Source organism: Protopterus annectens, chromosome 3.part1 (assembly GCF_019279795.1).
Source record: "Protopterus annectens isolate FY-2018-M chromosome 3.part1, PAN1.0, whole genome shotgun sequence".
In the NCBI taxonomy this organism is placed as follows: domain Eukaryota; kingdom Metazoa; phylum Chordata; order Ceratodontiformes; family Protopteridae; genus Protopterus; species Protopterus annectens.
In genome coordinates, this window is record NC_056732.1 from 427,343,992 (window position 1) to 427,365,724 (window position 21,733).

Sequence of the window (21,733 nt, forward strand, 5' to 3'; positions counted from 1 at the left end):
TACCCCAGGGATTACCTCAGTGTCACTGCTCGACAGAGGCACAGCAAAATAATGGGTATGGTTCCCCATACTAAAGGGGTGGCGTAAGCCACAAAACTATGGGCTAGTCTTGTAAATACCCTCGGGCAGATAGCCTAGTATGAACCTATGAACATGTGTGTACTGCTATAGTACTTCTGCCATATGTTGCATGTGTGTGTGTTGTGGGGGATGCACAGGTAATGGCCAGATAGGTCTGCACAGGTGACACGTGTGACACATTCTGGGTGTTCATCCATACATACTGGATGTGTGCTGCCATCCAACACTGTGATGTGGACACAAATTACTCAGCCTGGATATACATATCTGAACAACACCACAAGCACAATACACTACCTTGCTATGTATGCATGTGATTACACAGTTATTCAGTAGTTATGACAGTGATGCTATCCATGCAGCCCACTGGGCCAGTGGAAGCCACAACACACACCGCCAGCACATTTGCATATGCTTACCACAGACATCCCACATACTGCATGTACTGTGCACACAGTTATCTAACCCAGAACAACTGCACACCACTTATTAATCCTGTCCAGTGGACTACAGATACAGGCATATTGTATAACAATAGTAGGAGGCTACTGCAGCACAGGGCAGATTCACATGACGGGAAGGCATCTGTTGTCTGCAGTGTTAAGATGCTTCACATTCACCAAATGCACAGATATTGCCAACAATTTTGCAGACAGTTTAGGTGCAGGTACCCCCCCCCCATTGTCCTACACACGTGTTATTACTTATCCCAGATGACTGTAACCTCCCTATCCTCTCACATGTCCAGGTGAGAGCCACCCTCATCATTGCAGAACACATATCATCACTGTTACGGAATGGTATCCCTGGATGTGTGCTACATTCACCCCTGGAGGACATAGCACCACATGACAGACTGATATTAATCCCTGGCCATACTACAGGATATGTACCTGAACAGTGCCATACATACACAGTGGTCCCACACCAATGAGGAGGAACCTCTACTGACCCTGGGAACTACTGCATCATATGCACAACTGGCCTTGTGTTCTAAGCTATGGAAGTGTTAGTTATGGCCCACATGTACAACAATTTTACATATGTTTATATTTCATGACTATCTACACACAACCTATCTCATGGACATACCTATTGATAGTGAACTATGATACATTTGGAGGTGTCACAGTATACACAGGATTAACCTGCTACTTTGCATTACCTGTGTTTGTGGCAGCTTTTGGTGAGTCAGTCGTGCTGCTTGTATTTTGCTGCTGCTGTTGCTGCTGCTGCTGCTGCTGCTGTTTTGCTGCTTGCTGTCAATATATATATTTTTTTCTCTGTCTGTCTGTCTCTCTCTCTCTCTTTCTCATTCGGTTAGTGCAATGACTGTATTGCATGAGTGGAGTGTGGGTACTGAATACTTTTGTAGGTATCTGCATGGATCCATGTGATGGCCTCTGCACCAATTGTAAGGCAGCATTTGCTAATTGCAAGCAGCTGGGTGCGTACTAATTGCATGTCTCACTGTGATTTTAGGACACTGCTATAAAAGGGTATGTGAGATAGGCGTTGCCCTTTCAGATTGTAGGGCGTGGACCATGCTGGTATGCTGTTGACAGTGTTCTGTGAGTGTGAAGGTTAGTACATCTCCCATGCTTCATGCTGTGTTGTAGATTCAGGTTGCTGCATTTATCTTGCCTGTTCCCTGTAGTGAGTGTGTATGCATACTGACACCTACAACTATATGTCATATGTATTGCTATATGCATATATATATATATATCTGTGTACATATACATACTTTCATATATGTACATTAGCTGACATTATTGGGTACAAGCTAACAATTAGCAGGGCTGTTTCCATTAACACTACTCTAGTATGGGAATCCAGTAATTGGGACTATAAAAGTCTGCCTGACATGCTTTGGGTAGTAGACATACTATATTGCCTTTATCTTCATTCCTACTATTACATGTTCCACTTATTTAGCACTATATTCCTGTATGAGAGTCATGGCTTAGTGGTAGGTCATACAGACTAGTGTTACAATGGTCTTGTGGTAGGGCCTACTAGTATGCTCATATTCTGCTTTTGGGTTGAGTATAGGGCCTATCAATCACAGTGCTAGAGGCACCTTTAAGCAGTTAAAGGGCTTAGTAGGTCTCACAGGAGCCAGGCTGTGTTGCAGATTCTGGTTGCTGCATATATCTTCACTGTTTCCTGTAGTGAGTGTGTATGGCTACTGAGACCTACGATTATATTTCATATGTATTAATATATATTTATATATATGTATGTGTTGATATACATACCTTCAAATATGTACATTACCTTACATTATTATGTACAAGCTAACAGGTAGCAGTGCTGTTTCTGCTCACACTGAACTAGTATGGGAATCCAGTAATTTGGCCATTAAAACTCTACCAAACATGCTTTGGATAGTACATCTCCTATATTGCCTTTATACTGATTCCTACTATTACATGTTATATTTATTTTAGCAGTGTGTTCTTGTAAAGCAGGCATGGCTTAGTGGTAGGTCATACGGACTAATGTTACCAAGGTCCTGGGTTCGAGACTGACAGTGGGAATTTATTTTTCTTAGCAAACTTTGGAACTGAGTACAGGACCTGTCAATCAAAGTGTTGAGGCCACCTGTAAGCAGTTAGAAGGGTAAGTAGGTCACACAGGGGTCAGGCTGTGTTGCAGATTCAGGTTGCAGCAATTATGTTAACTTTTTCCTGTAGTGAGTGTGTATGGCTACTGAGACCTACGATTATATTTCATATGTATTAATATATATTTATATATATGTATGTGTAGATATACATACCTTCACATATGTACATTACCTTACATTATTATGTACAAGCTAACAGGTAGCAGTGCTGTTTCTGCTCACACTGAACTAGTATGGGAATCCAGTAATTTGGCCATTAAAACTCTACCAAAGATGCTTTGGATAGTACATCTCCTATATTACCTTTATACTGATTCCTACTATTACATGTTATATTTATTTTAGCAGTTTGCTCTTGTAAAGCAGGCATGGCTTAGTGGTAGGTCATACGGACTAATGTTACCAAGGTCCTGGGTTCGAGACTGACAGTGGGAATTTATTTTTCTTAGCAAACTTTGGAACTGAGTACAGGACCTGTCAATCAAAGTGTTGAGGCCACCTGTAAGCAGTTAGAAGGGTAAGTAGGTCACACAGGGGTCAGGCTGTGTTGCAGATTCAGGTTGCAGCAATTATGTTAACTTTTTCCTGTAGTGAGTGTGTATGGCTACTGAGACCTCCGATTATATTTCATATGTATTAATATATATTTATATATATGTATGTGTAGATATACATACCTTCACATATGTACATTACCTTACATTATTATGTACAAGCTAACAGGTAGCAGTGCTGTTTCTGCTCACACTGAACTAGTATGGGAATCCAGTAATTTGGCCATTAAAACTCTACCAAAGATGCTTTGGATAGTACATCTCCTATATTACCTTTATACTGATTCCTACTATTACATGTTATATTTATTTTAGCAGTTTGCTCTTGTAAAGCAGGCATGGCTTAGTGGTAGGTCATACGGACTAATGTTACCAAGGTCCTGGGTTCGAGACTGACAGTGGGAATTTATTTTTCTTAGCAAACTTTGGAACTGAGTACAGGACCTGTCAATCAAAGTGCCATAAAGGCACTTTTAAGCACTTTAAACCAGGTCTGCGCTTTTTTTTGAGCTCACTTGCTTGCACTGGCGGTGAGCTCCGCTAACAACACACACCCGCGCTATTTTCTTTGAAAGAAAAGAAAAAGGGGTGACAGGAAAGTGGTGAAAAGGGGTCACAAAGAGGGTAAGACAGTAGGAAAGAAGCGTGGGATTTGCAGGAAGGGTGTAGGTAAGGCCCATAGATGCCCATGTCTTTTGCAGCAACAGCTGTATATTTCTATGTATTTTGGTGAGACATTTGAAACCTTCCACCTCTGAGAGAGGTGTGTCAGGACAACATTAATATTTGTTGTACAGCCAATTGTAATTAACAGTTTAGATGTCTGTCCAGCGGACATGTCTGCGACATGGACAGCTATGTATGATGTATGTAATTTTTTGTGGGACAGAGTGCCCTTTTTTTTTTTTTACAGGTCAGAGTGGTATGACAGGTGAAGGAAGTCGGTAAAGCTGGGGAGGTAGGTTGGGTAGGTTAACAGACAAGACAGACAAAGCGCATACAGGGGCGGTGTATGACACACGTGGGGGGTTACACAATTGGCGGGGACGGAGGTTGGGATATCTGAGATGCGAGCCCACAGATGGCAACAGTGGAACTGATATCCCCACCCATAGGCAGTTGCCACTGTTCCTTCACAGCCCAGGGCGGGGCTGTGCTGGGGGCTGTGTGGGCGGGGCAGCGGCGGGCCGTTAGCTGTGCCACCACGAGCCTCGAGCTGGCGTGGGGTCCAAGAACAGTGTCTTGGATCTCCCTGGATCTCCACAGACCGACACCAGGGTGAGGTGATGGGCCGAACCCCTCCGGCCACACTTGCAGAGGGGCGGGCCCCATCCCCTGGCGCTTCCACCCGAAGGTGGCACAGGGCCACGGAGGGTCCGGCCTGGGCACTAGTGCCAGGTGCAGTCACCAGCTGAGGTGGGAGAGGTGGGTCGCTGGGACCTGCCTTCCCAAGCGTTCTAGGTTTGTGAGTAGTTATGTTAGTTTGGGTTAGTGGCATTTTATTCCATTCAGATTAGTTGTAACAGCATGCATTGGTATTCCCATCAAACAAACACCCAGATATGGACACCATTGAACAAGGGGCATATCAATATCACATGCATTATTTGAACAGCAAAACACAGTCAAGCGACATGCAGGGTTGATTAATGGCAACAGGCCATCGTATTTGCAGGTATAAACAGGGCACATGCGAACAGACATGCATATATGTTTGGAGCGGACAAATGTCCATGATTAATGAAATGTTCACATACCATTATTTAGTGGATGTTGTTATATGGAATTACAGGGTTGGGTGGGGATAGAAAGTGATGACACATTCATATGTTAAACATTAATTCACATTTATCATAGATACACAATTAAGTTGAGGCTGATGTTTCAAAATAATCTTTATTTGACTGTCATGCTACACCTGTTACACATACATCACTATCCTACTTATTTTGAATTTGATCAGATACATCATCCTGCTACACTTTGATGACAGGACAGGGGACAACTATGGCTGTTTAGTCTGTCAGATAATCATTCATTCTATCTGCAAATTGTTTACTGTTATCACCATATACAGATTTTGAGCTAGACATTCAGATTCAGACACACTGAAATCAGTTTGGGATGTTAATTTGTACTTCCCACATGCATTTAGTTCTGTGAAAACACACTGAGGCTTATATATTCAGGGGTTATTACTACTTTCTTTATTCATACATGAGCCTTTCTGTCACTCTCACACATTCTGCAACTTCACAGTTCAGGTTGGTACTTCTAGGCTTTGTTCACATATTAGACCTGTGGTGATTCAAACACTTTCCAACAGCCTCACTTCTGTCATGATTCAGCATTTCAACAGGGGATATATCTGACATGTGACTACCTCAGATTCTGAAGCTGTACTCTTGAGACTATACTGCAGGTTACAGTATATTTAATTAATGATGGGACATCTGTATTACAGCACTGTTTAATCCTATCAATTATATTTCCAGTTACACTTGCATACTGATGAACTTGTTGCAGCCATACCTGCAGGCGTTCAATTCCTGATTGCACATTATATTACTTTTAATCAATACACTGCACTGTTCTGGTACATGGTACATAATAATATTTATTTACAAGTACTGGGTGGGGTTACTAACCTGCATGGTGGCGCAGCCGCACCAGCCTGCTGGCGTGCATCTCGACATTCTTAGGCGGACACCTGCAGCTGTAATACAAAGGGAATAATATTGGACTACACATCTCCATGGTATCAGCTGGTTGAAATCCTTACATACATGTGTAAAATGTGACTTACTCAGTCGTGGGGCGTTGGGCATTTGCCGGGCCTCCTGGATCCAACGGTTCAATTGGTCCTGCTTGCGTCTCTTCAGGTCCGCATGGTGGTGGCGGACCTGCTCACCAGTGCGTGGAATGCCAGTCGCACTGGTCAGCTCACGAGCCAACTGGTCCCACGCCTCAGCCCTATATACTCCCCATGAGACCTGGCCCTGCATGAGTTGGGCCTCGTGATTATGGACAAGGAGCCAGACCATGTATCTGGACTCCTCAACGCCCTAGCGCTGTGCTCGAAAGCAGCGTCCCTCACCTACTCCACTCATGCTGACTGCAAGTCTGTTTCTACAAACAGTTAAGCTGTGTATTCCCGCCTATGGGGCTCATATGTGCCGCTTTTACCGCACACTTCTCTGATTGGCGTTTTGGAATTGTATCTACTTCACTGAAAATGCTTTCTCATGCTCCATTCTGGGTTTTATCCCATATATATGCTATTTCTGCTTTTCTAGGTATTGCTGTCATGGCTTGGTGGTTTAGTTCCTTGACTCTAGTGCATGGTATCCTGTGTTCGAACCTGGCAACTGCTTTTGCTTTTCCTGACAGAAATGAGTTGAAGACCTGTCAATCAAACATGCCAAAAGCACTTTTAAGCACTTTAAACCTGGTCTGCGCTCGTTTTGCGCGGAGGTAACGCTTATCGCACTGGCAGTTAGCTTGTGGGCGGCGCAAGCGGTGTCGCTGGGATAAATCGTGCTTGGCTAATGACACACATGTTCAGCTACTTGCACACACTTCCAGCCTGTTTATCCGCTGCTTGACAGCAGACGCAGTTTGCAGCTTTTAAACATTACTCGACTACGGGCACTCTGCCTCACGGCAGCTTAGCTATCAGTACATTTCTGACTATTTTCATTCTTATGTTACTTCAAAATATATGCTCTGTTTCATTCCATTTTACAAAGGGACATACATTTACATTTGTACAATACTGTCTGGGGGCTTTTTAGTGCTTATTTACAAAAAAAAAAAAAGGTTGTTGTAGGGGCTCGAACCCTGCCTGCCTACTCATAGGGCGGGTACTCTACCACTAAGCTATTATTTCTTGGCTTACTTTGCATATTTAGTTCTTATATCCTTTTCCACTGACTGCTAACTGTGATTGCGCTAGTAGCACACCCGCGCACACAGTAGCAAACATTTACGGGGTTTAACAAAAAAAAAAAGGTTTTCATTTACTTTTATGACATCTCTTCACTTTATACACTGATGGCCAGTCGGGGCATGTGTTGTATAGTGTGTTTATTCACATTTTCAGGGCCTTTCTCGTGGCTGTTTACTTTCAGCCATTATAGTTTTCGGGCGTGTCCACTTGCAGAGCTTAGCCTACAGACACGCCCCTACTCTCTTACGGACCGTGTAAGAGTTACTGAGTGTGATTCAGCATGCCTCATGCACCTCATGCATATGCATGACATGCTGACATCACTCAGTTTAACTGCAGCCTCCGTGTAAGAGTTATAACTCTTACACGGAGGCTTCCTGAATCTGGCCCTAAATGTGCACATACAAACATATATATATATATATATATATATATATATATATATATATATATATATACATGTATGTACATATATAAAAAACTAAATGTGCACATACAAACATATATATATATATATATATATATATATATATATATATATGTATGTACATATATAAAAAACTAAATGAGCACATACAAACATATATATATATATATATATATATATATATATATATGTATGTACATATATAAAAAACTAAATGTGCACATACAAACATATATATATATATATATATATATATATATGTGTATGTACATATATAAAAAACTAAATGTGCACATACAAACATATATATATATATATATATATATGTACATATATAAAAAACTAAATGTGCACATACAAACATATATATATATATATATATATATATATATGTATGTACATATATAAAAAACTAAATGTGCACATACAAACATATATATATATATATATATATATATATATATATATATATATATATATATATATATATATATATATATGTATGTACATATATAAAAAACTAAATGTGCACATACAAACATATGTATATATATATATATATATATATATATATATATATATATATATGTATGTACATATATAAAAAACTAAATGTGCACATACAAACATATATATATATATATATATATATATATATATATATATATATATGTATGTACATATATGAAAAACTAAATGTGCACATACAAACATATATATATATATTTTTTTTTTTTTTGTATATTCATAAATATTTACACACACACACACAAACACACGCACACGCACACGCACACACAAACACACACCATCCTGTGAAAGGGGTAATGGATTCAGGATCTTAGTTTGCGTGTGTGTGTGTGTGTGTGTGTGTGTGTGTGTGTGTGTGTGTGTGTGTGTGTGTGTGTGTGTGTGTGTGTGTGTGTGCGTCTGTGTGTGTGCGTGTGTGTGTGTCTCTGTTTGGAGTGACTCTGACCATAATGTGCATGGATTAGAGTTCACAGTCCATTTGTTATGTTTCACTTTGGGATGAGAAGCATGACAGTGTCATCCCCCAGGATAGGTATTCCAATCAATATGTATTTCAGATTATACATTTTTTAAGGATTTTACCTCTCTTGCATTCTCTGGAAGGACATGACTTAGAAGTCCTGCTATTCCAGTACTACCATTTATGTCAGAATATGTTTACTTTCTGTAACACTGAAGGCAAATTGCGAAACAGACTTGGATGCCTGCTCTTCTCAATGCATTCATTTCAAAATCTGGGTATTTAAGTCACAAATAAAGTATTTCAATTTTCTGGGTATTTAAGTCGCAAGTAAAATATTTCAACTTTCTGAGTAGCTGTATAAAATGTGCAGTTATATTTGCATTAGAATCTTGTATTCTCCTAATTCTGGCATATTTGTTAACTTCCTCCTGTGGTAAATGTTCAAGCTATAGCAAGGACAGAGGTGGAGGGGCAGCTGTCCCAGGCAGATGTAGGTAGGGAGTGAGGTTGGTGCTTTAGTATTAAAGTGCTAATCAATTAAATAACCACAATCACTAATCATGAGTGTGGCTGTTAGATGCCCAGGGCATTCAGGAGGCATCATGAACTGTCACAAGGACAGCACCGTTTATGGCTAAACAAAAATAGCAGTAAGCTGCTGAGAGGTTTCATCCTGTCCTCCTGCCTAGTATGTGACACATCAAGCCACTTAAATAGATAGTACTCCTAGTTCACCCCTGATTTTTTTTGTTTCCTGACCTTGCCTCCAGATGAGGAGATTTTTTTTATTTTTTTTCTACAGCTTAGTATGAGATTGCTATATATCATACTTTGTTTTGATCAACAGCATTTCTGTACTTGAATCTGTGCCTTGAATGAGCCAATCTATTTCTTACTCTTCTATTTGTCTTAGACATAGCCAGTGGCAGCAAAGAGCCCTTTTGCATCATTCCATTACCCCATTTTTAAAACAATAACAATAACATAATTCTGTATGTCATCACTGTTGAAAGAAAAACTGCTGTAGCTGTATGCAAAATCATGCCTTTAGTTAGCCAGTTAGTCATGGAATAGTCTTCTGTGTACGTTATGTGATGCCTAAACCATCCATCATTCGAGGAGGAATCTTGTTTTACTGCAGTGGATTAAATCTGGATAGGTGTTTTAAGCCACAATAAGCACAGGAAATGTTATTTTGTTGTGGTACTGTATAAACAACTTATATCAACTCAGTAACCATAAAAGCTGCACATATATTGCCAGTGATATTTCTTCATACAACTATGAGCTTCAATATGAAGAAGAGCAACTCTGTCCGAGTCACTTGATTATTTAAAGAAAACTGAAAATTACTGCAATTCAATTAAGTATGAAAATAACATTCTGCATCTTTTTAGCTACAGTAGACAGATGTGAAATAGCAAAACAGTCATGATTGCCATCCTATAAGCTTTAAGATGAAATCTTCTAATACCTTGTATGTAGCATTGGTTTGGAATTATTAATGTAAATATGAGCAAGCAATATTTGATGCCTAGAGGTGTCAGCATGGTGTAATTGCAGACATACCATAGGAGTTACTAGGCTGCAATGAGTTAACCATGTAATCAGACGAAACCTGTCAACTTCCCAAGATTATAAAAAAATAAGACATGAAGCCTTTTAGGTCACTGTGAGTACTGCAGCTAGCTACCACACACCTGGTGTTTCTTGCACCACTTTTGTCTTCTGAACCAAGAATATATGAATCCCTTGTGGCTTCAGGATACCATCACTTCAGGGAGCATATTTCTGATCCAAATATCTCCTCTTTAAAGTCGTATTTTCACAATTCTAACTGGATCCGGATCACTACTTGTCCACAAATTACCTGCTTGGACCAAATAATTCTTTTGCAGTTTTTAAATTCTTGCGATTCTAGAGCTGTGTTTCATTCTCCTTTTTTCTCTAAGCAGCTGTAAAGATCACTGACTTTATTTTATTGCCTCCTGTTATTTTGTTTGCAGGTGAAGCACAAACAGTGGGAAAATAATGTGACAAAACCCATTTACACAAAACATTTCAACACAGCGATTTTGTATAACCTTAGCTACTCTTGTTTTAGAGCCGAAAAATACTTACCAGAGACAAATGACTATTCTACCATTTATGGGATTTCCTGACCTTAATAGAGGATAAATGATAGCATTTCATATTTCTGCCATATAAAATGACACTGAAATATTTGCAATAAAGCTAAAAAAACAGTATTGAAGCAGAAATCTGATCTGTATTTGCAAATCCCAAGGATGTAGTGAGCCTTTAGTCAGTCTGAATCATATCAACTGATACCCTAAGGGCTACTTCCAGCAGAAAAGCTTGACTAATACACTATCTGCTGTAAAACTGCTACTAAAATGGAATTAAACATTGATAGCACACAGATAACAAAAGATTGATAGTTGCCCATGTTTTGTTTGCTGACTTTATTATAGAATGAGTTTGATCCAGTGAAAAGCATCGAAGACGTTTGCCTGTATATACTAATTTATAGTATAATTTCACACATGCGCAGTCACATGATCAACATTACCCTTCATGTTCGATCCCCAAGTCCAGTTTAAGTGTACAGTTTAGAACTGTACACAAAAGTGTTGTAAGTCAATAATTCTACAGTGTTTCTGCCTTAAATTATTATAAATGTTTTGAATAGAAAAAATTCTGAAAGTAGAGCTGTCCTGATGGAATTCATCCCATATTATCATTAGGTAATAAACTCTATACCAAATTGCACACTAACTTTCCCAGCTTTCCAGGCTAGCAACTAGTTAGGACTGCTACAGAAAAGTGTGAAGGAAAAACATGAAAAGAAAATTAACACATTAGGCTCCAAGTTAGGAAGAAAGGAGTGCAATATGTATGAATGAAGAGAAATATACATTCCTAGTGACAGACGTACAATAACACAAAACATAAGTCTGCATTTCAGTTTAGTGTGCAGAATTCAGCTACATGCATGCATTCGGCAATCACTTAGATACTTAGATTAAGGATTCAAGTGTTTAGACACAGGACCATGCTATGAGTATTGCAATTAATACCAAATGATTATGTGTTTGAGACAGGAATGTAAAGAAATTCACTTCAAGCATGGGGTGACGTCAAGCTTGAGAAGTGAATTCTGACATCCATGTCAAAAATGACCAGCAAGTGATAACCGATTTTAAGTCTTCCTGCTACATGAAGTACAACCTACTCTGATGTACAACTAATTAAAGGCAAAAGAGCAGAGGAGCATAAAGTGTTTTAACAGGAGTGAAAATTATAAGACATATTGCTGAAGTAGCAGCAGCAACTAAATATTCCTCTGATGAATAAATGGCTATAGAAGCTGTTACACATTTTACTTTGCTTTTTTGACAGCAGTGGTTTTTAAAGTTATAAAATGCTTTAGAAACTGTTCTGTGCTCGCATCTGATAATTTAAACTAGTTAACATTTCTGATGTAAAACTTTGCTAAATAACTGTCTTATATTAGAAATGTAGTGCTGTTTACAGTATAATTATTGCATGGCCATGCACTACACTGTAATCGTGTGACATGTTGCTATATCCACAACCAATGATGAAAATGCTTCAAAGCAACCTGGACAAAATACATTTAAAAAGCTTGAAGAGAAGACAAGAGACCTTTTCACAATTCACATCCAGGTCTTATACATTGTACACAGAAGGAAAGGAAACCAAATGTTGAAAATACAAAGCATGATTTTAACAAATTAAGTCAGGAATTTAAAAAACATATTTATGGTACTCATTTTCTTCTAGTGTCAGAGCACATCAGGTAATCTTTGTACATACGTAAAGGAAAAGGAGTGGAAAGTGAAGCTGAGTGCTGATCATGTGACATTGCATGGTCTTAGAAGCATCTACCTTCAAAATTATGAAACATGCTGACTAGGAAAAAAGTGGGGTACAACAAGTATACATCTTCACAGTAATGAAACTGTTGGCTAGAAGAGAAGTGGGGTACAGCAAGCAGATACCTTCAAAATAATGAAACTACTGTCTGAAAAGAAAGGGAGCACCAAGTATATGAATCATCAGAATCAGTCCTGGCTAAGAGAGAAGGAATACAAGGAGCATATCCTCTCACATTAAAGAAATTAGAGAAGAGAGTTACCGACAGTATAGACCTTCAGAATAATGAAAATGCTGGTTGGAAAAGAAGGGGATACCAGAACCATATACCCTCTGAATAACAAAACTGCAGTTTGAATAGATGAGGTGGAAATCTGTGTCCATCTTTTCAACAGCGCCTTATCCAAATAGGGTGTTGCCAACAGATGACCTGTAGAAGGAGGCCATTAATTTAAGGAATAGCGCTGGCCAGGTTATTGATTAAGAAATGCTTCTTGAGTTGCTAAGCAGGACACAGTGGAGTGGGAAATGGACAAAGCTTGCATTAACATGTGCTACCAGTGCTAAACGTGTTTATTCTCTGAGGTGATGTGTAGCTTCATGAAGGCCCAGAGAACTTCATGGATTGACAAGAGGTCTGTTTTAGGGAATGGTTTATACCATTTTCCAGAAGGGAATCTAGCTAATTCCATTTCATAAGATTTATATATAAGCAAGAGTGTTATGCTGGCTAAGGTCATGATATCTAACATTAGAGAAACAGCCCAACATGCTTTTCAGTGACATAATAAAGAGACAGAGTCATCTCCAAGATAAAGATGGCAGGGGCCTAGACTGATTCAGGAGACCTGCATTAAAGTAACAGGCCTGGTCATGGGAGGATCCAGCAAACATGCATATTTATTTAGTGAATGATAGCAAGTGTCTTTTCTTCTAAGGGACATGTAGAATGTTACTGCCACAGGGGTATCCTTTAGCGTAATGGAGAACAGATTTTATGGTGTGTGTTATAACAGTATTCAGAAAAATTTCCAGCACTATGAATAAGAAAACTTGATGTTTTGGCAGTTCTTAAAATGTTTTTAGAGCATTATTAATGTCACTAATTTTTACTGTACAAATGCTGGTATATCCTAGTCCTAAAATTTTTGATAATTTTTCAAATATAAAATGCCTGATATGTTTTGTAACATTAAAAAAATGAATGGAGCTTCAATAATTCAACTGCAAAAAAATGTTACTGGTGTTTCTGGTAGACATGACCTGCCCTTGATGAAACCAAAATAGGTAGGGGCCAGTGTCTGGAGGTTTCATTACTAATCATAATAATTAATTCCACAGCTTTGCATATAAGATTAGTGAGCCTTATGAGTCTGCAGTTTTTTGGGTCTGTAGATGGCCCACTTTGTGAAGAGATGGCTGTTTTTGTTCTCCATTCATGAGGAATGAAGCCTGTTTGGAATGCATGGGCATTGTTTACATACCCCATAGTTCTCAGTCCCTGCACCCTGTAGGCTCAATACACTGCATTGTTTTTGCATCTCAAAGCTATTCTTAAAATGTAACCCTCTTTTGTGTATAAAGATGGGGGTCTTTGGTATTGTTCAGAAATGTTAAATGAAGAAAATATACCTCAATGCTGCTGCACTATCTAAACTTGAGATCATCTGCTTCCTGCTAAAAGATATACTCTAGGATTTTGAGAATTTCTTAGTGCTCACACTAATTGCCCAGTGCTGGTTGGTCAACTAGCATGATTGACAGATATTCTGAATTACAGACATGGTGAACCCACAATGAGAAACACCTCATTAGTGGCTCATTATTATGTGTCTGAGTGAAATACTGTGTTGTCAAACCTGACAGTGCTGGAGTCCTCCCTAGGAGCACATGCATTGTGTTAGCAAAAGCACCCGCTACAAGTGCATGTATACTTTCATGCATGCAAACACACACATACACACACACACACACACACACACACACACACACACACACACACACACACACACACACACAAAAAAAAATTACACATCCAGAGTTGGCATTTCCACCAAACCCTGATAGTGTGATCAATTAGGCAAATGCACACAAATCTACACAATGACAAATCCCCATTCCTATAGCTCCATTTGTACCACTAGTACTCCCATAAGAGTAAATGGGAAAATGCTGCCTTTTGTACCACGAGTACTCCCATAAGAGTAAATAGGTAAATGCTTTCTTTTGTACCACGAGTACTCCCATAAGAGTAAATGGGAAAATGCTCTTTTGTACCACGAGTACTCCCATAAGAGTAAATGGGTAAATGCTGCCTTTTGTACCATGCGTACTCCCATAAGAGTAAATAGGTAAATGCTTTCTTTTGTACCACGAGTACTCCCATAAGAGTAAATGGGTAAATGCTGCCTTTTGTACCATGAGTGCTCCCATAAGAGTAAATGGGTAAATGCTGCCTTTTGTACCACGAGTACTCTCATAAGAGTAAATGGGTAAATGAGGCCTTTTGACAGTAATCCATTTTCCTTCCTGGAGTAAAATTCTAGTTGGTGGAGCTGTTCTGCAAATCTGGAACTGCAAACATTTCCAATGGAGAACATATGAATCAGAAAAGCTTACTTTAATGCAGAAACCTCCTGAGATAAGACTTTGACACTGCAGTAAAACTTTCTGAATCCCAAGTACAATGACCTTGTCTGAATTTTAAAATCAATACAAACATATAGGAGTTCTTACAGGCAGTGTAATACAGCATACACTCTGTTTCCATTAATATCATCCAGCAAAATAATTCTACAACTGAATCTTTAGCCTTCAGCACAGTACCACCTATGACTTTTTTTAAATAAGAGTCAGTCTGTCTATAGTCCCAAACAAGATTTCTTGTAGCTATAGGTTACATACTCAGTGGATAAGGGGGGTGTTTCTAGTATCCAAATAATGCAACATTACATCACCCATCTCAGCATTAGGCATGGCACTGCAAGGGTCTGCTTAGCCAATAATGCAATAAAGGATCATATGCAAGCTGCAGTACATTTCCACAGTAGTGAAAGCACATTTTTATATATACAGACTTACACATACTTACAGATTGGTTTTCAAACGTTCACTGTTACTGAACATTTTTTTTTCTTAATTCAGAGAAGCTTTAGTACAACTAAGTCCACTTTTCATATTTTTTCTTATTTTGGAAAAAAATAAGTTTATATATGTACTGACTTACACATACTTACAGATTGGTTTTCAAAAGTTCACTGTTACTGAACATATTTTTTTCTTAATTCAGAGAAGCTTTAGTACAACTAAGTCCACTTTTCATACTTTTTCTTATTTTGGAAAAAAATAAAAGTTTCTTGACTTATTACAGTTTCCCCAATAAGTGAAAGTAAAGTATAATCTGAGGTAATACTTATATTTCAGTTATGAAACTTTTCAGAATTAGTGACCGGAAGGTGAAAGCTAAGACCTAATGGCCATAATATGATGACAATAATGCAAATTTGTGTCAGAACAGCACATGAATGAACAGTAAGGGCAGTAACCTACTCACAGGCTTTATTCTATTGTCTTGAGTTTAATTTACTCAGTACATTTGCTTACTATGTAAGAGAGCAAAACACTGTGGCAGTATTCCTGGTTTCACCCTTGAATAAACATCTAGCACCTAGTGGGTTTACTGTTTGAGAAAATAAACACAAAGGAAATATATTAGGCTATGTTCAGTGTAAGACAGTTGAGGAATGTTACTTTAAAGGCATATAGTGGCCTTGCAGGTGTCATAGCCACAGCAGACAAAGTAGAAACAGTTGAGCCAAGATGGCACAAGTTTGATAAAAAAGTGGTCTCAAAGTCAAGACCCCAGTGACATGCAACATATTGTAGAAACGGTGAAACAATCCATTGTGTGACATTATTATAACATTAGTGAAGTAGGGGTGTTTATGGAATGGGTGTTAACTAAGCCTAGTGTTATCAGTTCTTACAGGTTCTGTAACCAGAATCAATGCTGCACTGGATTTCTAGATATAAATCCATATGCTCATAGGTGTGTACTAGGCCAATGACCACTAGGGCCTTTTTAATCCCAGCCATGCACCCCAGATCTCTGAAAAGTTCTGCTACCCCTGCTAGTGTAATCCTCAGCAATAATGAAAGGATGAAACTATCAAAAGGTAATTCTATCTTGGTACAATAAAATAAAGCAAAGTATCATATGAAAACTGAAAGACATCTATTATACACAGGATATTACAGGAGGGAACAACCATGCTAAATAGTATCTAACAGAATATGAAACGAACAGTTAGTATCACAGTGATACTGCTGAAGGAGTTAATATAGTGGTGGAAGAAAGTGGAGAATAAAACCAGAAAGTTAAATTACTGTGTGTAATTTCTAAATGGGGAAAAAAAGCAGGTGAGGTAGAATATGGCTGAAGACAAAAGAACAATGACAAGAAAGCTTTCAAATACAGTAAGAAGACCTGGCAAATGTTTTATAACTGTACTAAAATACGAATATGATAATGAAAAGGTCAGAAGAACAGAAGCAACAATGGCAGAGAGCAAAAAAGTGATCTGGAGAAACTTGCAACAAAGACATGAAGTATAAAGAGAACCAAAGGAGCTTGCCCTAAATAAATAAATATCTATTCTCATTTTACTAAGGATGATGCCGTCTGTATAAACAACTAAATGGTCTGTGAGGATATAAATGAAGACTCTTATTGAAGGAAATGATTTGTGAGGTCACAAGTGAAGAACCTTAGAGGAGGAATGTTCATGTTGTTGGGTAAACTCATTAGTTATTGTCTTAGATGAGTCATACACAACTCACTTGAAAAAGATAAGCAGGAGCCAAGAGGTAATCTTGAACAATGGAAGGGCTGTAAAAATGAAATACATGACCAGCTACAGAAACAAGAGAAAACTTATAAAATGTATTTATATCTATCTATTTATTTATTTATTTGTCTTTGTATACCAGGAACATCTGTGTAATACTCATTTTTAGTGGAGGCCTGGGAAAAAGCCCCATTTGCTTACATTGCATTGCTGTCCAGGACCAAAGGATCAGGTGCCTAATTGGAAGCAATCTCTCCTTAGCCTGAATAAGCAAATGACAGCACTAGTGAAAGCCTCCAAAGCAAACTTCAAGTTCAAACTGGCCACATATACTAAAGACAATCATAAGGCCTTCTTCACATATATCTGCAATGTCAAAGGAAGCACCCAGATCTGCTCAGAACTGGTGGTCAAGAACACCACATACATAAGTGCTGTAGATATAGCCAACCTGCTGACAGACAGGTTCAGTGAAAATTTCACCCCTCTGCCCCCCCCCCATCAGTAAATCAGGACATCCCCAGTACCTGCCCCCTTCCTCTTATGTCTAGGGAGCAAGTCAGCACTGCCCTTTCAAAGGCAAAAAATACACACTCCATGGGACCTGATAACATCTCAGGCAGCATCCTACATGAACTCAGGCAAGAACTTGCAGCACCATTAGGCACCCTATTCAACCAAAGCCTGAGTACTGGCTTTGTCCCAGCCGAGTGGAGACAAGCCACTGTCATCCCTTTGCACAAAGGTATAGCGTCCATCGATCCAGGAAATTATAGACCCATCAGCCTAACTAGCCTGATCTACAAGGCCATGGAGTGGATTATCATGTACCTCATTAACAAGGACATTGGCAACCTCCAAACACTTGTTCACACACAGTTTGGTTCTGTCAAGGGAAGGTCATGCCTGTTAAGCTTGGTCGACTACTTTGAAACAGTCACCAAAGCCATGGATGAGGGAAAGACGGTGCACACCATCTAACTTGACCTGGCCAAAGCATTTGATACTATTCCCCACTCAGGTATAATAGATAAACTCTCTCAACTAGGCATCAATCCATATGTTCCCAGATGGATAGCACATTGGCTCACTGATAGAACCTACCTAATCAAAATAGGGGAAGTCACCTCAAGCAGTAGACCCATAACGAGCGGTGCACCTAAGGGATTGGTCTCGGGGCCTCTTCCGTTTGGGATATACTTTCTGAGGTGCAGCCCAAAACCAATGGGCTATGACTGACCAAGTTTGCAGATAACTGCAAGCTAGGTGCTGTCATCAATTCCCTTAGTGATGTGGACATCCTCCAAGATGGTCTCACCCAAACAAATGAAGAAACATTGCCTCAAACTAAATGCCAAAAAATACATCATCATCCCTTTTCGGGAGAGTGATGTCCCCACAAATGATCACATCAATAATAAGGTCTTAACCACGCAATCAGTCCTGAGGGACTTGGGCACCCAGGTTGATAGAAAAGTGACTTTTGACCACCATATTGCCTCCGTTGTACAGAAAGTTTTCTACATGGCCCACCTCATTAGTAAGGGTATCTCATCCATGGACAAGGTGGTCATAACATCCCTGTATTCTTCTCTTATAAGACCTATTATTGAGTCCAATGCTCCTATTAGCATGTACTGTATCTCACAAAGCACATGCAGCAACTGGACAGACCACAGGGGCGCCTCACCAGGAGAATCCAGGGCCTCAAACATCTACACTACACAGATAGGCTAAAGGTCCTGTCCCTCTTCTCGGTCTCCTACAGACTCCTCAGACGTGACCTCTGTCTGGCATACAAAGCAATCTCAGACCCAGCCTTGATGGGACTGCTGCATATCTGCAAGTCAAGCTCCACTCAAGTAACCCACACGTGAGACCTCAGCCTGGTCTGTGACATCAATAGGATGTGTTGGCAGGACAAATGTGTATCCCAGAGACTCCCCCTTTTGTGAAATAGACTCCCTCTCCACGTCAAGCAGAGTACCTTATTAACCCTTTTTAAGTGCAACCTGGATAACTGGATGGGGTACAGAAAATTCACCCCTGGGATTCTACCTGTGTCCAAGCTAGACAGTGGCATAGGGTGCTGACTTGTTGGAACATGGTTTAAATTCTTGGCTAGGATTGTAAGGGCCTCCAGGCCAATAGCCTAGTAATTTCCTATGATCCTATGCTCCTATGACTAAGTTTCAGTTAAACACAGACTAGTTACATTTCTATTTACATTTATATACAAACAGTTGTTACATTTATACATTCTAAGATTTTATAGAGGTGGAAGTTACTAAAGAAAAAGCCATGTGCAACTTATTGGATTGTACAAGCAACAGCTATGTATAAAAATTATTTTGTCATTTCAGTGACAGGTTGATTGCATTCTGAGAGCACTTGAGTACAGTGTATGCAAACTCTTAACCTTGTGATGAGCATGTACAGGTCCAGGATTGCTTAAGATGCTGTTTAAGCAATAGTTTAAACCTACTGAGTTTGTCAGAGAGTTTTATTTATAAGGGGATGCTATTCCAGAGTTTAGCAACATACTGGGTGAAGAGCGAGTCTTCTGCAACATTATTTGCCTTATTTGTAAGTAATAAGAATTTGTTACTAGAGTGGAGATCCCTTGCTGGACAGTAGGTCAGTAATACGTTATGTAGTGTAGGGCATTTTCCTTAATGATGAATGAGTTTGTGCACTGTAGTTAGTTGTGAATATGTTAGATAGCTGTGTAATTCAAGCCAGTTTAATTGATTTAAGCTGTGACATGGTGGGTCCTTTGAGGGAGACTGGCGTCAAATGTAGCTATTTTATTGTAGCAAGAGGCAAGTTTCTTTCTTTGAGTATTGTTTAACTTTGTTAGGATAGGAGCAGCGTATAAGAGTGTTGGCAATATGAAGGTGGTGGTTAGTGTTTTTCTTGCAGTATCTGTAAGGAATCCATTGATCCTATAAAGGGAGCCTAGTTTCTGGTGTGTAGATTTAATGGTGTGCAGTATACGGTGGTCAAAGAAAAAGAAGTGATCATAGTCAATACCTACAGAATCTAAGCAGTTTAAAGATTTTGCAACAGGCACAATCCAATGACAGAGAGATAAAAACATTGCAGGTAAATTTAAAGTCATATTTAGCTGAAAATTATGAATTTAAAAGCACCTCTGTTAAGCAGCTGTATTTTGAGAACACTTCCAATATGCAAAAAATATTGGCAAGAAGCTTAGGAGTCAAATGGTGGAAAGAAGGATTGTCAAACTGTGGGATGATGTCTTGGGCAAATTAACCTATAATCTTCAACAAACAAAAAATATATTTTGGGGCTTTTATCAAAAACCTTATTGCAGACACTTAAAGGGAATGATCTTGTTTAAGAAAAATAGAGATGTTATTTCTGATCTTAAACTACCTAGTTTATCTAGGGTCAAGCCGGCAGCTTTATGTGCCCCATAACAGCTGATGGGATTACAGCCAGCCTCACAAAGCAAGCACCAAGGAAATCACATGGACTTGACAATCTTTCAACTGAGCTTAGGAAAAAGGAGTATGAGAGAATAATGCTGTCCTGGATGGTACTGCTTAATAAAATCCTCAAAATAAAAAAGTCTCAAACTCATGGAAAGAGGTGACAGTCACAATTATTATTAAGGAGAGTAAAGGCCTCACCAGGGCATCATCATGTAGGCAACTCCATTTTAAAACATGATTATAAGACATTTACAAGATTATCACCAAACATTTGGCCAAATTAATACTAAGCAACTTATATCAATGTGATTTCATACCAGGACATCATACCTTTGAGAATATCCTTTGAACTTTAACATCTTTGGGGTCATCCCACAATGAAATATCCAGTGATTAGGATAGCTGTTAAGAGAAGTGAGACTCCCAGAATCACCTGGGATGAAATTCTGCAGAAGTGCTTAGCATTACTGAATAAATGAGAACTCCTTGGTTTTGATATCAACAATAAAGTTTATACCATTCAGATGTTTATTCTTCTTCATACTATATGTGGAGGCACGCTTTCATTTTTGACACCGTAGAAATCTACTGGAATGTGTCAGTGAGTCTCTGAAGGATATGAAGTTTGAAACTCAAATGTAGGTCATTATTTAGTGACTTCAATACTCACTGATTTGCTAGAAAGCTCAAATTGTATGAGGAACACACCAAAAACATAAGGCAAAAATCTGGGCATTCTTTGAAAATCTGTACAGTTGAGAGGTATGGTACAGTACAATGAATAATTTGAAACTATGGAACTATGGATGAAAATGTAAAGTCAACATTGTTTTCATAGAATAAGTATTTCAGTATATGATGTTATCATATATGACAGGGATGCTCAGGCTG

General features: G+C 38.9%; 1 protein-coding gene across 1 annotated transcript in view; it reads right to left on the reverse strand.

Annotated features, from left to right (window-relative positions):
- DPP6 (dipeptidyl peptidase like 6) overlaps positions 1-21,733 on the reverse strand; it is a 2,722,860-nt gene that overhangs the window by 2,318,419 nt on the left and 382,708 nt on the right. The window lies entirely within an intron of this gene.